Here is a 26534-nt window from a genome sequence, read left to right on the forward strand (position 1 = left end):
GCAAACTTTCACACCATAAAATATAATTTTCTTATGTTTGTCAGCTATGTAGTTATTGCCTCTCGTTTTAATACAGTGTAAGAAATAAGAGATTAAGGAAATGTATTCTAAACAGTAAGAGCACAAGAAAACTTTACATTTTCAAAAATTCATACCGACGAAACGGTACAACTTGTTCACTTCAGACTTCAACCTATTAACAGAGTTTCAGTGGAAGTTTTTTTTTTTTACGTACAGGCGAAATTTTTTGTTGTAGGCTGTACGGCAATTAGTCACACAACAGAAAAGAAGATGCGACCGTTAATTACCAAAAGGGAGTCACTAACATTTCGCACGCAGTCCAGGAATCATCCAGCAATCTCCATTTATACCTAGTACAAACATTATGAAGAAGATGGCAAAAGTCTTGGTCGGGCTCTGGTGTCAGAGCAAAATGTTGATCGCGTTCGAGCAGCATTTTAGCGAAGCCCACAGAAACCATCAGTTGAGCAAGTCGTGAGTTTTATATCGCACAAACAACGGTTTCAGGAATCTTGCTTAAAACTGCAGTTGTCCCAGGCACTCACCCCAGGCTGCACTATCTGACTTTTGCACAGAGATGTTGGCAAGGATTGACAGTGACATCTACTTATCAAAGGAGTTAATCTTTTGCAATAAAGCAACGTTTTACGCTGGCGGTAAAGTTAATGGGCACAATGTTCGCTTATAAGGAACAGAAAATCCCAATTTGTCCACCAAGAATGAACTAGAGTTGATGTAGTTCAATGTGCCGTGCGCAGTGTCAGCCCTTTCCTTTTCATGGAGGAAATCGTCCCAGGTACTTGCAACCTAAACATGTTTTCCTTGTGGCTTCCCTGTCAATTGCAAGAAGACTTCACTCATTTAATCTTGCAAGTATGGTGCACCCCCTCACTCTCACTTGCTGTTTATGAACACCTAAACACACATCTGCCTGGACGATGGCTCGGCCGGGCAGATGCTGGTGAAGACGTGTGATGCAGATGGCCACCGTGACCACAAGACTTCACCATTGTGGCTTTTTTTAAGGTACGTCTACATCTACATACATACTCCGCAATCCACCATACGGTGCGTGACGGAGGGTACCTCGTACCACAACTAGCATCTCCTCTCGATGTTCCACTCCCAAACAGAACGAGGGAAAAATGATTGCCTATTTATCTTTGTGGTCTTTCCGCGAAATATAAGTTGGCGGCAGTAAAATTGTACTGTAGTCAGGCTCAAATGCTGGTTCTCTAAATTTCCCCAGTAGCGATTCACGGAAAGAACGCCTCCTTTCCTCTAGAGACTCCCACCCGAGTTCCTGAAGCATTTCCGTAACTCTCGCGTGATGATCAAACCTACCAGTAACAAATCTAGCAGCCCATCTCTCAATTGACCTGATGGGGATCCCAAACGCTCGATCAGTACTCAAGAATAGGTCGTATTAGTGTTTTATAAGCGATCTCCTTTACCGATGAACCACATCTTCCCAAAATTCTAACAATGCCAAATCTCTCTCCAATTAAGAAAGTTTGGAGGATTATGGGCAGGGCCCTCAATCTAACTCGAGTGTTGAGCGGTACTTAAGTAAATAAATTAGTGAAATCAAAGTGAAGTAGAAATTAGAATATAAATGAAAAACTTAGTTTAGTTTAGAAGAATTACACACTGGCAAACAGCGGGCAGAACAGCAGAGCAGAAGAGACAATGACCATGAAGTGAGCAAGTTCCACATAAGCGGACGCTGTCGATACAGCCGTCAGGGCATCGCCCGACCAGCTTACGTGTGTCTCAGTTGTCACATGTGAGCAAAGGCCCTTGCCTACATTCCAAGAGCCAATGACCGACGTTAAGAAGATTCTTCGAGAAGCTTTTCAACGTGACAGACGAGGCAATGACCGTGAAGTCGTTCACCTCCAGTGGACTGAAGTGAATAAATACGCGAGACGCAGTGGGCCCGATGGAGGAAGACGAAGAGACGAGAGACGAAGGAAGAAGAGAAGAGTAGCAGTAGTTTTCAGTCAGTTTCGGTGCTGAAGACCGTCATGCAAGAAGAGACTACATCATACACAGACGCACCGGGTCCGCCGCTGTAATGGAATAGCAAGCAGCTGCATCGGCGCCAGAAGTTAAAAGGTCTTTCAAGTCTGATTTTTACGAACCCGGGTGACTCGTGAGGACGGGAAGGAGACGGCCTCACATCAGCAGTCACCTGTGAGCTGGGATGAAGATCTGACAGCCGAAGACTGGCAAGCTGAAGTCCGTCGTTTGAGTCCGGGACACTGGCCTTCCCTCGCCGTGCCGCTCCGCTGGCCGACGCACAACACACGCGGCCGCTTAGAGAAGAAAAACACTGGGACGCCACATCCAAGGTATCACCATCCGATGCACGACTTCGCCTGCAAAAACTAAACGGGCCACCTCGCGCTGCGCGTCTCTAGCCAGCTGGGCGAGACGGCGACACGAGATACACACTGCCACGCGTAATCAGACCAGACGCCGCTGCTGCCGCAGCAGAAGGCTACGCAAACGACACAGCTGCCGTTCTCCGAGCCAGAACGTCGAGTAAGAAAACAGTTGTATGAAACTTGCAATAAAAGTTACCTTATGTAAAAATGCTGTTTCATTCTACCTCATACGCGAGCCAAGGAAGAACCCACCCTGCCCTGTTGTTAAGAGAGAAAAATTAATTTATTTAGCATTTTCACCCTGACATAATGCTTTAGAATTAAATGCCCTTTGCAGTAATGCTCATCCTGACAACTGACTAGCATTAAAAGAAAACCCAGTTACATTTAGTATCACAACTGTTACACGTGTTTTTTACGATCTAACGCACCATTTGGACCGAATTTGTCACGATATACTTCAGAAGTACATCCAACAACTCTGTAATTCCAAGCCAAATAAGTGCTGCCGGCCTCTGTGACCGAGCGGTTCTAGGCGCTTCTACATCTACATCTACATCCATACTCCGCAAGCCACCTGACGGTGTGTGGCGGAGGGTACCCGGAGTACCTCTATCGGTTCTCCCTTCTATTCCAGTCTCGTATTGTACGTGGAAAGAAGGATTGTCGGTATGCTTCTGTGTGGGCTCTAATCTCTCTGATTTTATCCTCATGGTCTCTTCGCGAGATATACGTAGGAGGGAGCAATATACTGCTTGACTCCTCGGTGAAGGTATGTTCTCGAAACTTTAACAAAAGCCCGTACCGAGCTACTGAGCGTCTCTCCTGCAGAGTCTTCCACTGGAGTTTATCTATCATCTCCGTAACGCTTTCGCGATTACTAAATGATCCTGTAACGAAGCGCGCTGCTCTCCGTTGGATCTTCTCTATCTCTTCTATCAACCCTACCTGTGCGGATCCCACACTGCTGAGCAGTATTCAAGCAGTGGGCGAACAAGAGTACTGTAACCTACTTCTTTTGTTGTCGGATTGCATTTCCTTAGGATTCTTCCAATGAATCTCAGTCTGGCATCTGCTTTACCGACGATCAACTTTATATGATCATTCCATTTTAAATCACTCCTAATGAGTACTCCCAGATAATTTATGGAATTAACTGCTTCCAGTTGCTGACCTGCTATTTTGTAGCTAAATGATAAGGGACCTATCTTTCTATGTATTCGCATCACATTGCACTTATCTACATTGAGATTCAATTGCCATTCCGTGCACCATGCGTCAATTCGCTGGAGATCCTCCTGCATTTCAGTACAATTTTCCATTGTTGCAACCTCTCGATACACCACAGCATCATCTGCAAAAAGCCTCAGTGAACTTCCGATGTCATCCACAAGGTCATTTATGTATATTGTGAATAGCAACGGTCCTATGACACTCCCCTGTGGCACACCTGAAATCACTCTCACTTCGGAAGACTTCTCTCCATTGAGAATAACATGCTGCGTTCTGTTATCTAGGAACTCCTCAATCCAATCACACAATTGATCTGATAGTCCGTATGCTCTTACTTTGTTCATTAAACGACTGTGGGGAACTGTGTCAAACGCCTTGCGGAAGTCAAGAAACACGGCATCTACCTGCGAACCCGTGTCTTAGGCCCTCTAAGTCTTGTGGACGAATAGCGCGAGCTGGGTTTCACACGACCGTCTTTTTCGAAACCCATGTTGATTCCTACAGAGTAGATTTCCAGCCTCCAGAAATGACATTATACTCGAACTTTTTTGTTCCAAAATTCTACAACTGATCGACGTTAGAGATATAGGTCTATAGTTCTGCACATCTGTTCGACATCCCTTCTTGGAAACGGGGATGACCTGTGCCCTTTTCCAATCCTTTGGAACGCTTCGCTCTTCTAGAGACCTACGGCACACCGCTGCAAGAAGGGGGGCAAGTTCCTTCGCGTACTCTGTGTAAAATCGAACTGGTATCCCGTCAAGACCAGCGGCCTTTCCTCTTTTGAGCGATTTTAATTGTTTCTCTATCCCTCTGTCGTCTATTTCGATATCTACCGTTTTGTCAACTGTGCGAAAATCTAGAGAATGAAGCACAATGCAGTCTTCCTCTGTGAAACAGCTTTGGAAGAAGACATTTAGTATTTCGGCCTTTAGCCTGTCATCCTCTGTTTCAGTACCATTTTGGTCACAGAGTGTCTGGACATTTTGTTTTGATCCACCTACCGCTTTGACATAGTACCAAAATTTCTTAGGATTTTCTGCCAAGTCAGTACATAGAACTTTACTTTCGAATTCATTGAAAGCCTTTCGCATAGCCCTCCTCACACTACATTTCGCTTCGCGTAATTTTTGTTTGTGTGCAAGGCTTTGGTTATGTTTATGTTTCAGTCCGGAACCGCGCTGCTGCTACAGTCGCAGGTTCGATTCCTGTCTCGGGCGTGGATGCGTGCGATGTCCTTAGGTTCGTTAGGTTTAAGTAGTTCTAAGTCTAGGGGACTGATGACCTCAAATGTTAAGTCCCAGAGTGATTAGAGCCATTTGAAATAACTGCTTGCATAAGGAACAGAGGTGGACCAACACGTAACTGACTTACTCAGTTTGTGGAGCTGGTTTTCATGAGTAAGTCGTTCGTTTCTTCTCAGAGTATAGTAATTTGTTTGTCTGTACATGTACACCACGTCTACCAATCTCCGTCCCATTCCTATAATTCCTTCGTGGTCTGTCCTTTTCTTTGTCTTAAGAGAATATTTCACAAGTTTTTGGACGAGTATTAACATGCTTTGACGTTTGCCGTGTGTCTCCAGGAGCGCTTATTGGCTTCCTGTGATCAGTAAGACAACGTTCAGAGATAAGCTATTAACGGATTGAAGTTTGAAGCAGATAACTTGTGCCGATTATTTTGTATGAACTTTTGAAAATGTAAAGTTCGTTTGGGCTCACTCTGTATCTACTTGTAGTCTGCATTTCTGCTTCCACCTCATCCCATAACTTGTCCAAAATGAATCACTTGTGATGATGGTTCCATGAAGAACGCCAAGTAAAAACACCTACTACAAGGCGTCCGCTGATGTCATTTTCTTAATGGGACATTCATTGTACATGAAATTCGTTGAAATTTGACATTTTCTGTTTTCTACTCCATTAAAATCAGACAATTGTTAGACCTTCAAATAATATTTTGAATGTTAACGTGTGACTGTCAAATTTCGCGGCTATGCGTATACTGCCACATAGAAATGAGCGTACGGCATTGTGGGCCGGGAATCCCCCATTCGGGGAAGTTCTGCCACTGGGAGGGGAGGGGGGGCAAGTACTTATTGCACTCGATGCATCATTGGGCGACTTGTGCGTCGGAGATGGGGATGAAATGATGATGAGGACAACACAACACCCAGTTCCTGAGCGGAGAACATCTCCTGCCCCAGCCAGGAATCGAACCATCGGAGCGAGGTGGCGCAGTGGTTAGCACACTGGACTCGCATTCGGGAGGACGACGGTTCAATCCCGTCTCCAGCCATCCTTATTTAGGTTTTCCGTGATTTCCCTAAATCGTTTCAGGCAAATATCGGCATGGTTCCTTTCAATGGGCACGGCCGATTTCTTTCCCAATCCTTCCCTAACCCGAGCTTGCGCTCCGTCTCTAATCACCTTGTTGTCTACGGGACGTTAAACACTAACCGCCACCACCACAGGAATCGAACCCGGGCACCTTGGCGTGGCAATCCACCGCGACTACCATTCAGCTAACGGGGGCGGACATACTGCCACAGTTGAGCAGTCATATCTTGGGAACTACACAGTCTAGAAGGCTGTGAAATGCCTTGTTTTGGGTCTACTGCTACGTCTCATAAGTTGGCAGTACGAATAAATAAATCAGCCCTTTATTTCTGGCACTAGTTTTCATTGAAAGTAGTGTGATTATCGCCTATTTTTGTAGTAAGCTAACTCCTACTGCTTTTTTATGCAAATAAAACGACCAAGCGTAAAAGTATGTTCAAGAAACACAAATTTGCTGGTAACAGATATGTGAAACCTGTATTTTCTTCTAAAGTTCTTGAGAACACGTGTGCTAGCAATGAAAGAAAGCACGATAATGTTTCTGAAGTGACCACGCCCCCTAGTGCATCGAAAAGGAAATTAGAAACGGGTGACAGTGGTGAAAGTAATGATATTATGGCAATCAAACCTATTTACTCAGATTTGGCAAATACTGAGCGATTAAAGAAGTGCGTACATGGGAAGACCCACAATGTGAATGAGTCCTTCAATAATGTTCTGTGGTTCCATGTGCCTAGAAATGTACTTGTTGACCTTATCACTCTAAAGTTAACAGTGTCTGATGTTGTATTAACTTTTAATGTTGGGAACTATGAAAGGCCTAAGGTTCTAAAGAAGATATGGGTAAGATTTGGACAGAACACAGCTAAAAGACTGCGGGAATTGGATCAGTTTCGTGTACGTGAAGCAGAGTTAGCTACCCAGCAAATGACAAAACGAGCAAGAAAGAAAAGGAGGAGGCAAGCACTGGGCTGTTGTGACGCTGAAGAAGACACAGACCATGGGCCAGGGTTATTCTAGTGCATAAAACACGCAGAAATGTCTGTATAAGAATCACGGACGTATATAAGGGGGGGGGGGGGGGGGGTCCAGGGGTCCGGACCCGCCCCACCTTCCTTAGTTTACACACAAAAAAATCAATATTAGAAGAATACCCGCTTTTGAAACCCCATGCCACAAAATAGTCGCGCACTGCGGTTGGTTGACGTAGTGATAAGCCATGGAGGAATGAGGCTGCAAAAAATAGCTGTGCCTGCGTCGGGGTGTCTATCCCCACCCTCACTATGTGTGCAACGAAAGTGAGTGCAATCTCGCCAACAGTTGCGGAATTCCACTACGCGTATAGGAGTTTCTTGGCCTTCGTAGCGTAGCGGCGAAATTCTGAAATTGTTAAAAATGTAGCGGAATTCAACTTTCTTTGGCGAAATGTAAAACCCTCTTAAATTTTCACTGCCAAGTACAAACCATGTAATATATGAACGGGAATGCAGATACCGAATAGTCTTTCTCCATGATGACAGACATTAAAACTAAAAGATTTATTAAGCTACTTGCAGAAACGTTTAGTGACTTGGTGAAAGTATGACCAGACATCCAAAACGAGAACCGTTATTGATCATTATTATATTTCGTACACAATTACGGAGGAACATTTCCGTAAGTTTGAAAAACGTATCGGTCATTATCTGAGAACCGAAGGTGATGAAAATATTGCTGCATCAACAAATTCATCCATTTCACTGTGATTTTATTAAACATTGAAACGTTTCACACACACAATGCTAAAAAAAAACCTTGCCAATTAACTCCTTACGTCTTAGCCAGTTCAGATTCCATATAAAGAGGAAAATTGCCTGTCGCATCAAACTACAATCACTATATTAACAGCAGCTGTTTGAATGAAGCACGATATTCAGCTCCAACACCGGACACTGTCGTCCTAGCTGCCGCTGAACGTTAAACGCCCCAGCTGGAAAGATATGGAATATATTTGTTTATAGCTTAAATTATTTATTTAGCACGTATATCGCCAGGAATTATGTAGACTATATCATAAATTACATTTGAAACTGTAGTGGAATTTGGATGCGCTCGTAGCGGAATTAACTTATTTTTGGCTGGCAACACTGAACGGAACCAATCCAGTGTATTCTGTCGCTTACCCTTGGGCAGTCACAATTAGAGTGACAGCTTAAGCTGTGCGTGCGTGTGTTTAGTTGTTAAAAGAGTCGTGTCTGAAAAAAAAAGAAACAACTATGAAACGGACAAGACAGAAATACCTTCTGGTTTTTTTTCTAAAAAAGAGACACAATTCTGATGCACTTGTTTCGAAAGAGAGTGGCATGTCACCAGGTGATGCGGAATCCCAGAATGAAGAAGCGGAACCATCCAGGAAAACTGAGGATGAAGCAAACAAGGCCGTCTCTCCTATTTACCATTAAAAGGGTTATATGATTTTGAGCCGAAGTTTTGTAAAAACCCTTCTAGTTCAACATTTAATTACAAGTGAACAAATGGGCAAATCGCAACATACGTTATAACAATTTATTCTAGTTTAATTCTGCGTTAGTACTATTATATGAGAGAATTTGATTATAATGTTTTGTAATAGGCGTAGTGATCGTATGTGTAAATATTAGTTATAAAATTAAGTAAAGACTTGGTGAAGGAAGCTACAGGGACTCAAGCACGCTAGCAGATACACGGAAGTGGAGCAGTACCGCGGAGAGGTAATCGTCCGATCGAGTATGCGAACCAAGCAGTCAGCAGTCTACTGGGGCGTCGTCCGGAGGACATTGCCCGCCCCGCTGGAAAGCAGGGCAGACGGATCAGGAGCCAGCATAAGTCACGTGTACGATACACGAGGGAACCTTCTAGCATCGAACCACAGAGGTCAGTCACTGTGCTACAAACGTCACGCCGTCAGCAGGAACACGAAATAAATACCCCGGAAAGAGGCAGCTCCCTCTCGAAGTTTGCAGCTTCTTCTGAAGTTGGTGGGGAAACTTCAGTGCCTCAGCGTTACAGATAGCCGTACCGTAGGTCCAACCACAATGGAGGGGTATCTGTTGAGAGGCCAGACAAATGTGTGGTCCATGAAGAGGGACAGCAGCATTTTCAGTAGTTGCAAGGGTAACAGTCTGGATGATCGACTGATCTGGCCTTGTTAACAATAACCAAAACGGCCTTGCTGTGCTGGTACTGCAAACGGCTGAAAGCAAGGGGACACTACGGCCGTAATTTTTCCCGAGGGCATGCAGCTTTACTGTATGATTAAATGATGATGTCATCCTGTTGGGTAAAATATTCCGGAGGTAAAATAGTCCCCCATTCGGATCTCCAGGCGGGGACTACTCAGGAGGATGTCGTTATCAGGAGAAAGAAAACTCGCGTTCTACGGATTGGAGTGTGGAATGTCAGATCCCTTAATCGGGCAGGTAGGTTAGAAAATTTAAAAAGGGAAATGGATAGGTTAAAGTTAGGTATAGTGGGAATTAGTGAAGTTCGGTGGCAGGAGGAAAAAGACTTCTGGTCAGGTGACTACAGGGTTATAAACACAAAATCAAATATGGGTAATGCAGGAGTAGGTTTAATAATGAATAGAAAAATAGGAATGCGGGCAAGTTACTACAAACAGCATAATGAACGCATTATCGTGGCCATGATAGATACAAAGCCCAAAGCTACTACAGTAGTACAAGTTTATATGCCAACTAGCTCTGCAGATGACGAAGAAATTGAAGAAATGTATGATGAAATAAAAGAAATTATTCAGATAGTGAAGGGAGACGAAAATTTAATAGTCATGGGTGACTGGAATTCGAGTGTAGGAAAAGGGAGAGAAGGAAACGTAGTAGGTTGTAAGGTGTCAGGCAAATCCAACACCTTTCATGAAAACCCTGACATAATAAGCAAATCTAGTAGTATGTCACATAGCTCCGAATAAATCATGACATTAAATTAACAATAGTAATACTAGTAACGAGTGAGCAAATGGAATACCACAGACTAACACAAGAATACCTAAATGCATGTCGTACCTTCCCACCGAGAGACCGACGCAGTTCTGAGGGGAGAAATGAGAACAGAAGCCGAGATCAGAACCGTGTTAAGCTAGAAGGCCCTACGATGAGGGACGGACTGGACACCCACGTCTTCAGCCTTCCCCTAAGACTACCACCTGCACGTTTTAGTGTGAGACTTTTTCGCGTCTCAGGTACGTCAAGGACCACCCCCCCAGCCCATGTTAAAACATAGAGCCCTCCAGAAGAACAGTATAGATCTTACGATAACGCTAAAAGGACCACACCAGCTGCAGGTTTTAGCGTGAGACTTTTTAGCGTCTCTGTTACGTTGCAAATTTTAAAAACATTGCCCCACCACGAAAAGTATAAAGTTTCTCATTGGATAGACAGAATATTTGTAGGCGGAGCTTAAGGTTAACATTGAGACCCTGATAGGTCAGATGAAAACACAGCCAGATAGTTTTTTTTAACCAACTTCGGTAAATTGTAGTAAGGAGAAGTGAAGAGAGTTGCTTCCGATATGGCGAGGTGAGTGGAGCTGGCTGCCCGCCGCTGCCCTGACGCTGCCTAAACACCGACAAGGTAATGAATGCACGCGATGCCGCATTTTTGAGCGCATAAGGCTTCACTCAGAGCTGCAGAAGTCTCATCTGTTACACCCCCTTTTTTGCGTAATACTAGTGTCGATCGTTAATTAAAACTCATGGTGTTCACATTTGCCACTTGAAGAACAGATCTGAAACGCGATGATTTTTCTTTTATATAGTTATTGAGAAGCCACATCAGCCACTGTAATTGATGACAAGTTAGATAAGTAATTAAAGATAATTGAGGGTCACTGTAGACAATTTTGATAGTTTTCTATTTTGTGAAACTTAATTTAAACCTAGATTATAGATGTGATATGGCATAGGTCATCCTTCGATCGGTTGTAGAACTTGGAAACTCATTTAGGGAATATTCGTTCACATTTTTGTTGAACGCAGTTGGTTTTTACCATCCTGTATTAAAACATTTCCTTTTATCAATAGTGCAATTTATAAACGATGTTTTGTGAGTAGAATAAAGTTACCAATGGGAAACTTAACTGATTTTTCGACGTTATTTTACCAGCTAACTAAAAATAGGAAAGCCTTGAACCCTTTCCACTAAATTTAGTTAGTATTAAGATTCTTTTACAGGGAGTGCAGTGGAGCTGACGCTGAGATCATTAAGCATTTGATTATATCATCGCTAGTCTCACTGAACTCTTCTGAATTCTACATGTCATGTGTGGTCTGGCGTCTCCTTACCAGCAACAGGTCCCAGGTTCAAACTAGTCAATTCCCTAAAAAACACGCTCAGAACGTCGTTGCGCGAAAGTGGTAGGGAGACACGATATAGAACAAACAGACACCACCATGAATGTTTAGAAGGTGAATATGGATTGGAGCTAAGAAATGAAAGAGGAAGCCGCCTGGTAGAATTTTGCATATAGCGCAACTTAATCATAGCTAACACTTCGTTTAAGAATCATGAAAGAAGGTTGTATACATGGAAGAACCATGGAGATACTAAAAGGTATCAGATAGATTATATAATGGTAAGACAGAGATTTAGGAACCAGGTTTAAAATTGTAAAACATTTCCAGGGGCAGATGTGGACTCGGACCACAATCTATTGGTTACGACCTGTAGATTAAAACTGAAGAAACTGCAAAAAGATGGGAATTTACGGAGATGCGACCTGGGTAAAATGACTAAACCAGAGGTTGTACAGAGTTTCATGGAGAGCATAAGGGAACAATTAACAAGAGTGGTGGAAAGAAATACGGTAGAAGAAGAATGGATAGCTTTGACGGATGAAGTAGTGAAGGCAGAAGAGGATCAAGTAGGTAAAAAGACGAAGGCTAGTAGAAATCCTTGGGTGACAAAAGAAATTTTGAATTTAATTGACGGAAGCAGAAAATATAAATGTGCAGTACATGAAGCAGGCAAAAAGGAATACAAACGTCAAAAAAATGAGATCGACAGGAAGTGCAAAATGGCTAAGCAGGGATGGCTAGAGGACATATGTAAGGATCCAGAATGAGATTTTCACTTTGCAGCGGTGTGTGCACTGATATGAAACTTCCTGGCAGATTAAAACTGTGTGCCCGACCGAGACTCGAACTCGAGACCTTTGCCTTCCGCGGGCAAGTGCTCTACCAACTGAGCTACCGAAGCACGACTCACGCCCGGTACTCACAGCGGAGACGGATACTGGCAGAAGTAAAGCTGTGAGTACCGGGCGTGATTTGTGCTTCGGTAGCTCAGTTGGTAGAGCACTTGCCCGCGAAAGGCAAAGGTCCCGAGTTCGAGTCTCGGTCGGACACACAGTTTTAATCTGCCAGGAAGTTTCATATGTAAGGATGTAGAGACATATCTCACTAGGGGTAAGATAGATACTGCCTACAGGAAAATTAAAGAGACCTTTGGAGATAAGAGAACCACTTGTATGAACATCAAGAGCTCAGATGGAAACCCAGTTCTAAGTAAAGAGGGGAAAGCAGAAAGGTGGAAGGACTATATAGAGGGTCTATACAAGGGCGATGTACTTAAAGACAATATTATGGAAATGGAAGAGGATGTAGATGAAGATGAAATGGGAGATACCATACTGCGTGAAAAATTTGACAGAGCACTGAAAGACCTGAGTCGAAACAGGGTCCTGGGAGTAGACAACATTCCATTGGAACTATTGACGGCCTTGGGAGAGCCAGTCATGACAAAACTCTACCATCTGGTGAGCAAGATGTATGAAACAGGCAAAATACCCTCAGACTTCAAGAAGAATATAATAATTCCAATCCCAAAGAAAGGTGGTGTTGACAGATGTGAAAATTACCGAACAATCAGTTTAATAAGCCACAGCTGCAAAATACTATTGCAAATTCTTTACAGATGAATGGAAAAACTAGTAGAAGCCGAACTCAGGGAAGATCAGTTTGGATTCCGTAGAAATACTGGAACACGTGAGGCAATACTGACCTTACGGCTTATCTTAGAAGCCAGATTAAGAAAAGGCAAACCTACGTTTCTAGCATTTGTACACTTAGAGAAAGCTTTTGACAAAGTTGACTGGAATACTCTGTTTCAAATTCTAAAGGTGGCAGGAGTAAAATATAGGGAGCAAAAGACTATTTACAATTTGTACAGAAACCAGATGGCAGTTATAAGAGTCGAGCGACATGAAAGGGAAGCAGTGGTTGGGAAGGGAGTAAGACAGGATTGTAGCCTCTCCCCGATGTTATTCAATCTGTATATTGAGCAAGGAGTAAAGGAAACAAAAGAAAAATTCGGAGTAGGAATTAAAATCCATGGAGAATAAATAAAAACTTTGAGGTTCGCCGATGACATTGTAATTCTGTCAGAGACAGCAAAGGACTTGGAAGAGCAGTTGAATGGAATGGACAGTGTCTTGAAAGGAGGATATAAGATGAATATCAACAAAAGCAAAACGAGGATAATGGAATGTAGTTGAATTAAGTCGAGTGATGCTGAGGGAATTAGATTAGGAAATGAGACACTTCAAGTAGTAAAGGAGTTTTGCTATTTGGGGAGCAAAATAACTGATGAAGGGCGAAGTAGAGAGAATATAAAATGTAGACTGGCAATGGCAAGGAAAAATGTTTCTGAAGAAGAGAAATTTGTTAACATCGAGTATTGGTTTATGTGTCAGGATGTCATTTCTGAAAGTATTTGTATGAAGTGTAGCCATGTATGGAAGTGAAACATGGACGATAAATAATTTCGACAAGAAGAGAATAGAAGCTTTCGAAGTGTGGTGTTACAAAAGAATGCTGAAGATTAGATGAGTAGATCACGTAACTAATGAGGAAGTATTGAATAGGATTGGGGAGAAGAGAAGTTTGTGGCACAACTTGACCAGAAGAAGGGATCGGTTGCTAGGACATGTTCTGAGGCATCAAGGGATCGCCAATTTAGTATTGGAGGGCAGCGTTGAGAGTAAAAATCGTAGAGGGAGACCAAAAGATGAATACGCTAAGCAGATTCTGAAAGATGTAGGTTGCAGTAGGTACTGGGAGATGAAGAAGCTTGCACAGGATAGAGTAGCATGGAGAGCTGCATCAAACCAGTCTCAGGACTACAGACCACAACAACAACAACAATATAATAATATTATTGCTTAACATAAATGAAACGGCTGAAAGCAAGGGAAAACTATGGCCGTAATTTTTCCCGAGGGCATGATGATGGCGTCCTCTTGGGTAAAGTGCTCAACCGCGGGGTTGCTACGGTCGCAGGTTCGAATCCTGCCTCGGGCATGGCTGTGTGTGATGTCCTTGGGTTAGTTAGGTTTAATTAGTTCTAAGTTATAGGGGACTGATGACCACAGATGTTAAGTACCATAGTGCTCATAGCCATTTGAACCATTTTTTGAACCATCTTGGGTAAAATATTCCGGAGGTAAAATAGTCCACCATTCGGATCTCCCGGCGGGGACTACTCAGGAGGACGTCGTTATCAGGAGAAAGAAAACTGACGTTCTACGGATCGGAGCGTGGAATGTCACATCCCTTAATCGGGCAGGTAGGTTAGAAAATTTAAAAAGGGAAATGGATAGATATAGTCAGAATTAGCGAAGTTCAGTGTCAGGAGGAACAAGACTTTTGGTCAGGTGAATACAGGGTTATAAATACAAAATCAAAGAGGGGTAATGCAGGAGTAGGTTTAATAATGAATAAAATATAGGAGTTCGGGTGAGCTACTACAAACTACATAGTGAACGCATTATTGTGGCCAAGATAGACACGAAGCCAGCACCCGAGTTTCCGGGTTCGATTCCCGGCCGGGTTAGTGATTTTCTGTGCCTCGTGATGACTGGGTGTTGTGTGCTGTCCTTAGGTTAGTTAGGTTTAAGTAGTTCTAAGTTCTAGGTGACTGATGAGCATAGATGTTAAGTCCCATAGTGTTCAGAGCCATTTGAACCATTTTTTAGACACGAAGCCCTCGCCTACGACAGTAGTACAAGTCTATATGCCAACTAGCTCTGCAGATGACGAAGAAATTGAAGAAATGTATGATGAAATAAAAGGAATTATTCATATAGTGAAGGGAGACAAAAATTTAATAGTCATGGGTGACTGGAATTCGCTAGTAGGAAAAGGGAGAGAAAGAATCGTAGTTGGTGAATATGGATTGGGAGTAGGAAATGAAAGAGGAAACCGACTGGTGGAATTTTGCACATAGCACAACTTAATCATAGCTATCACTTGGTTCAAGAATCATGAAAGAAGGTTGTATACATGGAAGAAGCCTGGAGAAACTGACAGGTTTCAGATAGATTATATAATGATAAGACAGAGATTTAGGAACCAAGTTTTAAATTGTAAGACATTTCCGGGGGCAGATGTGGACTCTGACCACAATCTATTGGTTATGAACTGTAGATTAAAACTGAAGAAACTGCAAAAAGATGGGAATTTACGGAGATGCGACCTGGGTAAAATGACTAAACCAGAGGTTGTACAGAGTTTCAGGGAGAGCATAAGGGAACAATTGACAAGAATGGGGGAAAGAAATACAGTCGACCAAGAATGGGTAGCTTTGGGGGATGAAGTAGAGAAGGCAGCAGACGATCAAGTAGGTAAAAAGGCGAAGGCTAGTACAAATCCTTGGGTGACAGAAGAAATTTTGAATTTAATTGACGGAAGCAGAAAATATAAATGTGCAGTACATGAAGCAGGCAAAAAGGAATACAAACGTCAAAAAAATGAGATCGACAGGAAGTGCAAAATGGCTAAGCAGGGATGGCTAGAGGACATATGTAAGGATGTAGAGACTTATCTCACGAGGGGTAAGATAGATACTGCCTACAGGAAAATTAAAGAGACCTTTGGAGAAAAGAGATCCACTTGTTCGAATATCAAGAGCTCAGATGGAAACCCAGTTCTAAGCAAAGAAGGGAAAGCAGAAAGTGGAAGGAGTATATAGAGGGTCTACACAAGGGAGATGTACTTGAGGACAATGTTATAGATATGGAGGAGGATGTAGATGAAGATGAAAAAAGGGCTCTGAGCACTATGGGACTTAACATATATGGTCATCAGTCCCCTAGAACTTAGAACTACTTAAACCTAACTAACCTAAGGACAGCACACAACACCCAGTCATCACGAGGCAGAGAAAATTCCCCATCCCGCCGGGAATCGAACCCGGGAACCCGGGCGCGGGAAGCGAGAAGAGAAGAAGATGAAATGGGAGATATGATACTGAGTGAAAAGTTTTATACAGCATTGGAAGTCCTAAGTCGAAAAAGGCTCCGGGAGTAAACATTCCATTAGAACTACTGACAGCTTTGGGAGAGCCAGTCCCGACAAAACTCTACCATCTGGTTAGCAAGATGTATGAGACAGGCGAAATACCCTCAGACTTCAAGAAGAATATAATAATTCCAATCCCAAAGAAAGGAGGCGTTGACAGATGTGAAAATTACCGAACAATCAGTGTAATAAGTCACGGCTGCAAAATACGAATGCGAATTCTTTACAGACGAATGGAAAAACTGGTAGAAGCTGACCTTGGGGAAGATCAGTTTGGATTTCATAGAGATATGGGAAAACGTGAGGCAATACTGACCCTACTACTTATCTTAGAAGCTAGATTAAGAAAAGGCAAACCTAAGTTTCTAGCATTTGTAGACTTAGAAAAGCTTTTGACAATGTTGACTGGAATACTCTCTTTCAAATTCTGAAGGTGGCATGGGTAAAATGCAGGGAGCGAAAGGCTATTTACAATTTGTACAGAAACTAGATGACGGTTATAAGAGTCGAGGGACATGAAAGGGAAGCAGTGGTTGGGAAGGGAGTGAGACAGGGTTGTAGCCTCTCCCCGATGTTGTTCAATCTGGATATTGAGCAAGCAGAAAAGGAAACAAAAGAAAAATTTGGAGTATGTATTAAAACCCATGGAGAAGAAGTAAAAACTTTGAGGTTCGCTGATGACATTGTAATTCTGTCAGAGACACCAAAGGACTTGGAAGAGCAGTTGAACGGAATGGACAGTGTCTTGAAAGGAGAATATAAGATGAATATTAACAAAATCAAAACGACTATAATGGAATGTAGTCGAATTAAGTCGGGTGATGCTGAGGGAACTAGATTAGGAAATGAGACACTTAAAGTAGTAAAGGAGTTTTGCTATTTGAGGAGCAAAATAACTGATGGTGGTCGAAGTAGAGGATATAAAATGTAGACTGGCAATGGCAAGGAAAGTGTTTCTGAAGAAGAGAAATTTGTTAACATCGAGTATAGATTTAAGTGTCAGGAAGTCGTTTCTGAAACTATTTGTATGGAGTGTAGCCATGTATGGAAGTGAAACATGGACGATAAATAGTTGGAAAAGAAGAGAATAGAAGCTTTCGAATTGTGGTGCTACAGAGGAATGCTGAAGATTAGATGGGTAGCTCACATAACTAATGAGGATGTACTGAATGGGATTGGGAAGAGGAGATTGTGGCACAACTTGACTAGAAGAACGGATCGGTTGGTAGGACATGTTCTGAGGCATCAAGGGATCACAAATTTAGTATTGGAGGGCAGCGTACGTACTGGGAGATGAAGCAGCTTGCACAAGATTAAGTCGCGTGGAGAGCTGCATCAAACCATTCTCAGGACTGAAGGCTACAACAACTACAAACATAAATGATTAATAATGATATCCAAAAATATATAATTGCCTCCAATGCTAGCTTACAATTAGTTGCGTTTTCATAAATAAGTACCTCAACAGCTATAATACATATGTTTTATTTAAAGACGCTTCGATCAATTACTGTTTCTCTACAGTTTTACCCGCATGTAATAAGGGTGGTAACGTATTTGTGTGTCTTTTAAATTTCTGCTAGATTGACTCTATTGGTGTTAACAGCTGAACCTTTTTATGTGGTGGGCAGACCTGTTTATCTTCCTAAATGATAGTGTTGGACCCCCCCCCCCATGAAAAAGCTGCAGGTACGTTCTTCATATGAATTTGTAAAATAGTAAGTTTTAAACCTCGATATCTCTGAACTACATTTTTTAAAATAAATTACCTGTTTTCTAAAAATGTTCACAGCCTGCCAAGTGTGAGATTCAGCAATTGGAACTAGAATAATTAAAATATCCCGAGTTTATTTGTTTTTATTGTCATTTATTTACGAAATTCTGTCTAAAAATTGAGTGTTTGAAAAAACGTAATAATTCTAGTTCAGTGTATCTAGAAAGGTGCATTCAATAATTATGGAAAATTGTAAGTTTGTGTCTTAAAAAGTTTCCAAGATAATGGGTCACAAAATTAGATAACTCAACATCGGCGGCAAAGTACATACAATGTCCCCTTAACAGTGCAATAAAAGAAACACGAGCACCAGCAACAACACTGAATCTATTAGGTTAGGGATACACGGAATTTTTTTAACTGAACATCTGTGCAATAAATAACCAAAAATATGATGTGGCTGTACGGGATGGAAGGAAATTAACGGCACGTTGTCGAAGGACAGGCACATTGTCAAGGTCGTACCGCAGACGGATTGATATGAGCCCATTTTCTTGCGACAAAAGAAACAAGCGGTAGCTGCTACGCGTGCGTAAATGAGGTAGTGTTGTGGCCAACGGATACTGGTGGCCACGATTGTTGAGGGTTGCTCTAGATTCACCTTAGTACGCTTGGCTAACCGGACACTCAGAAAGGAGTCTGCGACAGAGAAGTGCGGATAACGGAAGTTGAAAAACACAAATGTCTGTTTGATATTCGCGAAACTGATTGTAAACATCGTCATTAAAAAAAGGGTGCATGGACGACTGTATGCGAAACAGTTGTCGGATATCGGTGACGAAATATGGAAGCAGAAGAAAGAAATGAAATAGATAATTTTTTAGTTCTTGAAAGAGCATAGCAATAAGAACTCCACAAGCACATTACAGCTATTCAGTTTCACGAAATACTGACTGTTATGTAGCAATTTGGCAACTAATTCAGTGTATAATGATAACAGAATAAGGAATTTTAGATTGTAAGTTTGCCTTATTTTGTGTAGAAAGTAATTTACTTCCAGTCAGGGAGACATACAACAGTTTATAAGGGGTCGCCAAGGTCTGGCGATATGGAATATTTTTAACTACGTATATTGAAAGACGAATGATGACTTTAAAGTAGTCATAAAAAAGTCAAATTTCGACCCTGTTAAAAATACACGTAATATTGACTTTTAAATCATAATCATGAAACAAAAAACATTTGATTGCACTATATTTCATCCTTTCCCCAAGACCTAGGTGGGTGCCCCCACCATTCCCCCCTCCCCCCCCCCCCCCTCCCCGCCCTTGATTCCGTTATCTATAAGCCATCATTTTGCCATGGAAGCGATGCATGACTTGAAGTGAAATATGCCGCAAATATTCTCGTACATAGATTGTCCTTTGACTTTCTCTAGTTCCACGAGTTTGTACTCGAATCCATCCGGTTTTCTGACGAAGCTGCGTCGAAAGCAACATGTTCTGATAATGGAATTCGTAAGTCAGCATGAACTTCAAGAGCGCGGTGAAAAATTCGTCATTTATTGCTTAGAATTCCAAACGCAAATTCGACAAATCTTAATTCTTAAGCTTCACTCCTGTCGGTGCACAGTGGACGGTGCTCCGACATCTGCGTCATTACCGCATAAAATGTTGCGTTATTTAACACACGCTATAACTAGGTGTCTGTGATAAGAAAACGTTACGGTCATTTCCGTATAACTGTAGCGTTGAGAAACGCCCTTGCAGCCTTGCCTCGCCTGGGCCAGCAACCGAATACTGCCGGCGTTACCAGAACGCATCCGGTGTCATTCAAACACTCCGGTCACCGCTCTGAGGAAAAAAAAAAAAATGGTTCATATGGCTCTGAGCACTATGGGACTTAACATCTCCGGTCATCAGTCCCCTAGAACTTAGAACTACTTAAACCTAACTAACCTAAGGACATCACACATCCATTCCCGAGGCAGGATTCGAACCTGCGACCGTAGTAGTTGCACGGTTCCGGACTGCGCGCCTAGAACCGCGAGACCACCGCGGCCGGCACCGCTCTGAGAAACTCACGTATGTGATTCTTTCGGCCCTGCTCTCCGCTGCTCACTTCCGAGTATTGATGGCGGTTATCGCTGATACAACCAGTTTTCGATTATATTGTTTTTCTTCAACGCCAGTTTAACCAGCTTTTTAAAATCGTTCAAAATAACCGATTCTTGAAGTAACCGATTTTTGGATTTTTATTCCTATTATTTCCTTTAATAAACGTATAAATCGAACGATGTAAAATTGGAATATACAAATTAAACAGGCAAATAAAAGGAGACTTAATTCAAGCACTATTTGATACTTTTCTTGAGACGTGTTAAGTGGATGAGTATTAGAAAAAATCATTTGTATTCTACTACTGATTCCAGCTTTTGGAACTCTGTTCAAAAATCATGTTGTAATTGAGGATCACACCACTGTTTGGGAACTACGAATAGTCAGACTAAAGGGTGAAAACTGAAGTTGAAGAATTCTGTTTTTCGGGTTAATTTGGCTGTTTTCAGGGGTACAAGCAGATAATGGCATATTAGGTAGACAATGGCAGCAGAACAGCTACTTGCTATTTTTATTGTGAAGTATGAATGAATTAAATTTTTCATATTTCTTCTTATGTGATGTCGCAGGTTTGTTGTGGTTCCCCCTATTTGTAATCTTTTAAATGGAGCGTTGTAGTTTATCGATACCACACTTCGCAAAATACTTCCAGGCTAAGGATGGTACCATTCTGTAGTACGATTTATGACGATGACAGCGAGAAACTGCCATTAGACCAGAAAGGGCAAGTCTTGCACGTTGCAAGTACACGCATACAATCCAGTTTGCCACGCCACATAATAACGGGTACATTACTGTCTCAGCAATATTTTACTAACTCTTTTGCTATGTGTATTTTGCTCGTGTCTGTCGGCATTGTTATTAAACTAGCACTGATCCCTGTTCCCGTTTTCTATAGTATCGCAATATCCCAAAGCGATGGAAATTTTACGAATAAAATTACTCGTTTTTTTTAAAAAGGTTCATTTAACAACCAAAGACTTTGGCGCTGCTGCTGTGGCTAATTGATATTTCAATTTTTTACTCAGTTATTAGTAGAAACTTAAAAACACTTTTTATAGCTGAGATCAGATACCGGTTACTCAGAACTGAAATACCGGTATCGGTTTTAGCCGGTCGGTTTTTCCCATCATTACCTCCGAGCCGCTCTGCTTGCAGCGCCTCTGTAACCACGTGCATTGAAATCACTAGCACTGCTGTACTCGTTCAGCAACGCTCCAGTATAACCGCACCTATTAGTATCATTCCAAAGAACGAAGACAGACTAGTCAGAAAAAAGACACGGGCTTTGAAAAGGAAAGCAGCAAGAATATTGCTTACTCATGTTAATCTCCAGAACCGGCGCGTGTGCTGTATTCCGGAACAGTAGTAAAGACATCAGAGCTCGAAAACATCCTGCGAATTAAGTCAGTTAATGTGACACATGCGGTACTTCCGTTGAAGCCGGTTTTTCCAACCGTACATAACCTAAAGGCGCACTTTCATGTCGGCTCCAATAACCCCTCCCCATCAATTTTCTCAAACCGAGTAAACGAGTGCAAAACGTCACGAATGACTTCCGGCAATTAACGCGTTCCGGATATCACTCCCTGGTCCTTGGTAAACATAGTTGATACACACTAAAATCTGTAAAATAGCTGTTCTTTTTTTTCTTTTTCACGTCGACAGGTTGTTTATTTGACACCAGTCCGACGAAGATTGGACAGAAACCTGCTTACTACTCTCCTTATGAAACAGTCACGACGTTTTCCAAGAGTGATTTGAGACAAGCAATAAATGCCCAAACAGAGTTAAGGACCTCGTCTTTCCATTTCAATTCACCTTCTGACTGAACAATTCCACTTACTAACAGAAAGCAATTTAAGAATGCAGCCTTATGCCACTGAAGTTCTAGTGTCATTCCGGAAATATCTAAGCTGTACGCTATGAGAAGAAATTCTGGTTCACTGTCAATTTATGCTCGCTGTTTAAGACATTCGACATTTCACACGATACGTTATAGTATATAACACGTCATGCGCAACAAGTCACCTATGTTAATTAGCTGTTAAGTTTAGGGTAGAGTATATGCTTGAAAACTGTTTGACAGAGAAAATCATTTTTAAACAAAAGGTAGAAACTTATTACTTGATAGCCCATAACGTGGTGGGAGCTGATGACCTCGCCGATTAGCATCCTAAAATACTAATCATCATCGTCGTCATCATCACCATTCCGTAAGAAGATGTAAGTGAATTGTTTTTTCACTTTTAAAGACAACGAGGTGACAAAGTGACAGGAAAGCGATATTTATATACACAGTTGGCTGTGTTATCGCGTACACAAGATATAGACGGGCATGGTGGAGCTGTCATTTGTACTCAGGTGATTCAAGTGAAATGTTTCTGACGTGATTATGGTCACACAACTGGAATTAACAGACTTTGAACGCGGAATGGCAGTTGGCGTTAGACGTTTGGGACATTCCATTTCGGATATCGTTAGGGAATTTAATATTGAATGAACATGAGTGAAATTTTAAAGCCAAACATAGCGTTACAGATGGCAACAAAGTTGAATCAACATTTAAAAAAATTTATTCCTCGTTTCACCACTTAGAGGGATATTATTGTGGCTTTTTTGTCGATATATAGGAGGATTTTCAGGAAACTATTACACATATTTTTGAGTCCAGTTTTTATAGCGAACTTAAACGTAAAAGTACCTTAGACAACTGATAAAGTAGAAGCTTTCGAATCCAAAGGAAGGGACAGCGCGCTAAGTGTTCTATCTTGTCAATGTCGAGTTCTGTGCCTTATCCAGTTGGTCCATCGTTGGATATTTCGTGTTTAGCCTAGAATGTAGAGTTTTTCATGGTTCATACCATCGTTTCCCGGCTATAGAAAATTACACTTTGTTTTCTTTAATATATTTTATTACTGTAGTCGTATCATCAACATTCCACAGTGCCAAGTATCCTTTGTCTTGTATCCCCGTGGCATTTGCAGTATAAAATACAAAATAAAGTTTCTAAAATAAAAACCAGTCTAAATAAAGGACAAATTGAACATGTTTCCTCATCTTTCCTACGTACGCTATGATAACGTCCCTGCGTTACACGTTGCACCAATCCTCACTAGACGATACGACCGAAACCTTATGAACATTTTCTGGTTTAGTGACAATTCGTAAACCACAAAGTATGCAGAATACAAGAGTATCCATTTTGAATTCGCATAAATCGATAAATTACTTGTGGAATTTAGTAGTATGGCTTGGGAAAGTTTTTCTGTTGTTGCTATACTCCAAACCAGCTAAACCAGTACGTCTTGCACATTTAAAAAACCACATTCGTTAATGAAGATAACTTCGAATAATTATTACTTTTCTTTTGGAACTGAATGTTATGTTGTTTTTTAAGGACATATACGTATTTAATCCAATGCATTAAACTTTTTAAAATATCAATATCTCCACAATTATTGCAAGGCGACCAATTTCTGTTGCTTTATTTGGTCATCTGCACTCCATACAAAAGTTACAACAGCTGTTGCTAGTCTGATTTAAAGTAGTTGTCACTTGACAGGCGACGGGCAGCAGGTCTCCCGCCACCAATAAACCAATGGCAGCCTGCGCTGTCGGCTGCCATTGCGTTGCCACTTCGCTGTGCTGAGCTGACTAAGGCATTGTGCCAGCCAGTCCTCAGCGAGCCGTTGTAGACGTGCTGGTGAGAGATTTGAGTGACTTGTAGCTTCGCGTGTTTACGATGTCTGATGAAAGCAGTCACAAGAGAGGGGGGCCGAGGCTGCACACTACTCGGAAACCTCCAAAAAGTGGCGGACATGGCGTCGTTATACGCAGTCAGGCGCGTGAATACGTGTGTTCCTTAAGGGAGTATTTTGAGAGAGAGGGGCCTCTCTTTCCTTTGGATAAGGTGATGGAGCGAACTGCAGCTGCTCTGCAAGTTAGCGAACGATTAGTAATAAGAATCTGCAAGGAGAAATTCACGAAAGAAGGCTCAAGTGAATCATCTAAATTGGAGACACCTGGGAAAAAGAGGCGGCTAGAGAAGGGAGTCACAAAACTTGACTCTTTTCAGGAAGATACCATTCGTCGTCAAATATACGCGTTTTATTCGAGGAAGGAGTATCCGACACTCAAAAAACTATATGCTACCCTCACAGAGGCTGACCTGTTTCAGGGTAGTAAATCGTCTTTGTTACGAGTCGTGAAAATGTTAGGATTCCGCTATAAACCCATCCCTGGCAGAAAGTTACTAATGGAACGCCAAGATATTGCAGCCTGGGAATGTCGCTTTCTGACAGAATTAGTGGGGACAAATTTTGATGATACCGTTTGGCTTGATGGAACGTGGATGAATGCAGAACACAGTTTAAAAAAGGGCTGGACAGACGGTACCATCAGCGGTAGTACGGCAGCTCCGATCGGCAGAGAAAAAAGAATAATTGTAGATCATGCCGGAAATTCAAAAGGTTGCATTCCAAATTGTCTGCTGCTATTCAGTTCAAATAAGACCTCCGACTACCACGAAGAGATGATCCACAATACTTTTGTGAAATGGTTTGAAGACAGTGTGCTCCAGAACTTAACAAAAAACTCTATCATTGTTATGGATAACGCTCCTTATCACTCAGTAATACCAGATAAAGCATCCACAAAGGCTACGGGGAAAAACGACATTGTTAGCTGGTTACAGAAACATAAGTACAGTTCGACAGTAATTTGACAAGGGCAGAATTATTAGAACTTATATCAAAACACAAGCCAAAGAACCCGATTTACACTGTGGATGAAGTAGCAAAAAAATACGGGCATAAAGTGCTCAGATTGCCTCCTTACCATTGCCATTTCAACGCAATAGAGCTGATTTGGGCTCAGGTTAAACGGCATATTACTATAGAAAATAAGAAATTCACATAACCGAAGTGGAACGCGTTTTGAAAGAGGCAGTTGAAATTGATATCGGAAGACTGGCAGAAGGTAGTGCATCACGTCAAAGGAGTGATACAGGACGCATGAAACAATCAAGGTATCTTTGTTTTCGCATTGTCTCATTAATGTGTAGTGTACTTACTGCCATTAAATATTGTGTTTGTGAATTTATTTCGATTAATTCTTATTCTAGTTGTGAGACTAAGAAATACTGTTTGGCCAGCTCTCGTAATCTCCTTACGGTAAGTTAGACTGAATTTTAATTGTATTTCATTTTGTGTATACACCAAGATGTTATTCAATGTGTGTAGTAGTTTTCGAGATTTGCAATCTAAAGAAGATAACTTTTCTGCACGCGAAAATTTCACACACTTCAATAGTTAATGTAACAACGGGCCGAATTAAAATTAAGAAAATATATTTTATATCCTTATAGATACCACTGAGACCGATACTGTACGTAAATTTAAAAATATTTACATAATATTTATAGGAGATAGAGATTTTAAACGTCATACTTATTTCGAGTTGAGTACCGATAGCGTCGCTTATAGACGTTGTTTTCAGAAATTTGTATACAGGGAACGTAATGTCTAACATTCTGCGTGGTGTCTGTTGTTCTATCTCGTATCTCCCTACCACTTTCGCGCAACGACGCTCTGAGCGTGTTTTTTGGGGAATTGACTAGTTTGAACCTGGGACCTGTTGCTGGTGAGGAGACGCCAGACCACACATGACATGTAGAGTTCAGAAGAGTTAAGTGAGACTAGCGATGATATGACCAAATACTTAATGATTTCAGCGTCAGCTCCACTGCACTCCCTGTAAAAGAATCTTAATACTAACTAAATTTAGTAGAAGGGGTTCAAGGCTTTCCTATTTTTAGTTAGCTAGTAAAATAACGTCGAAAAAACAGTTAGGTTTACCATTGGAAATTTTATTCTACTCACAAAACATTGATTGCACTATTGATAAAAGGAAATGTTTTAGTACTGGATGATAAAAGCCAACCGCGTTCAACAAAAATGTGAACGAATCTTCCCTGAATGGGTTTCCAAGTTCTACAATGGATCGAAGGATGACCTATGCCATATCATATCTATAATCTAGGTTTAAATTAAGTTTCACAAAAGAAAAAACTATCAGAATGGTCTACAGTGACCCTCAATTATCTTTAATTACTTATCTAACTTGTCGTAAATTACAGTAGCTGATGTGGCTTCTCAATAATTATATAACAGAAAAATCATCACGTTTCAGATTTTAACTTACGTAGTAGCAAACGTGAATACCATGAGCTTCAATTGACGATCGACACTATTATTACACAAAACGGGGGTGTAACAGATGAGACTTCTGCAATTCTGAGTGAAGCTTTATGCACTGTTATGCAGCATCATGTGCGTTCATTACCTTGTCGTTGGTTAGGCAGTGTCAGGGGGCGTCGGTCGGCACAGC

The 26534-nt window shown here is 41.6% G+C and overlaps 1 protein-coding gene and 1 non-coding gene across 3 annotated transcripts in view; both read left to right on the top strand.

Annotated features, from left to right (window-relative positions):
• LOC126282113 (uncharacterized) overlaps positions 1 to 26534 on the top strand; it is a 388870-nt gene that overhangs the window by 174286 nt on the left and 188050 nt on the right. The window lies entirely within an intron of this gene.
• Positions 12289 to 12363, top strand: Trnas-cga (transfer RNA serine (anticodon CGA)). Its single transcript has one exon. It is a non-coding gene; the product is annotated as a tRNA-Ser (tRNA).

This window comes from Schistocerca gregaria, chromosome 7, assembly GCF_023897955.1.
Source record: "Schistocerca gregaria isolate iqSchGreg1 chromosome 7, iqSchGreg1.2, whole genome shotgun sequence".
In the NCBI taxonomy this organism is placed as follows: Eukaryota; Metazoa; Arthropoda; class Insecta; order Orthoptera; family Acrididae; genus Schistocerca; species Schistocerca gregaria.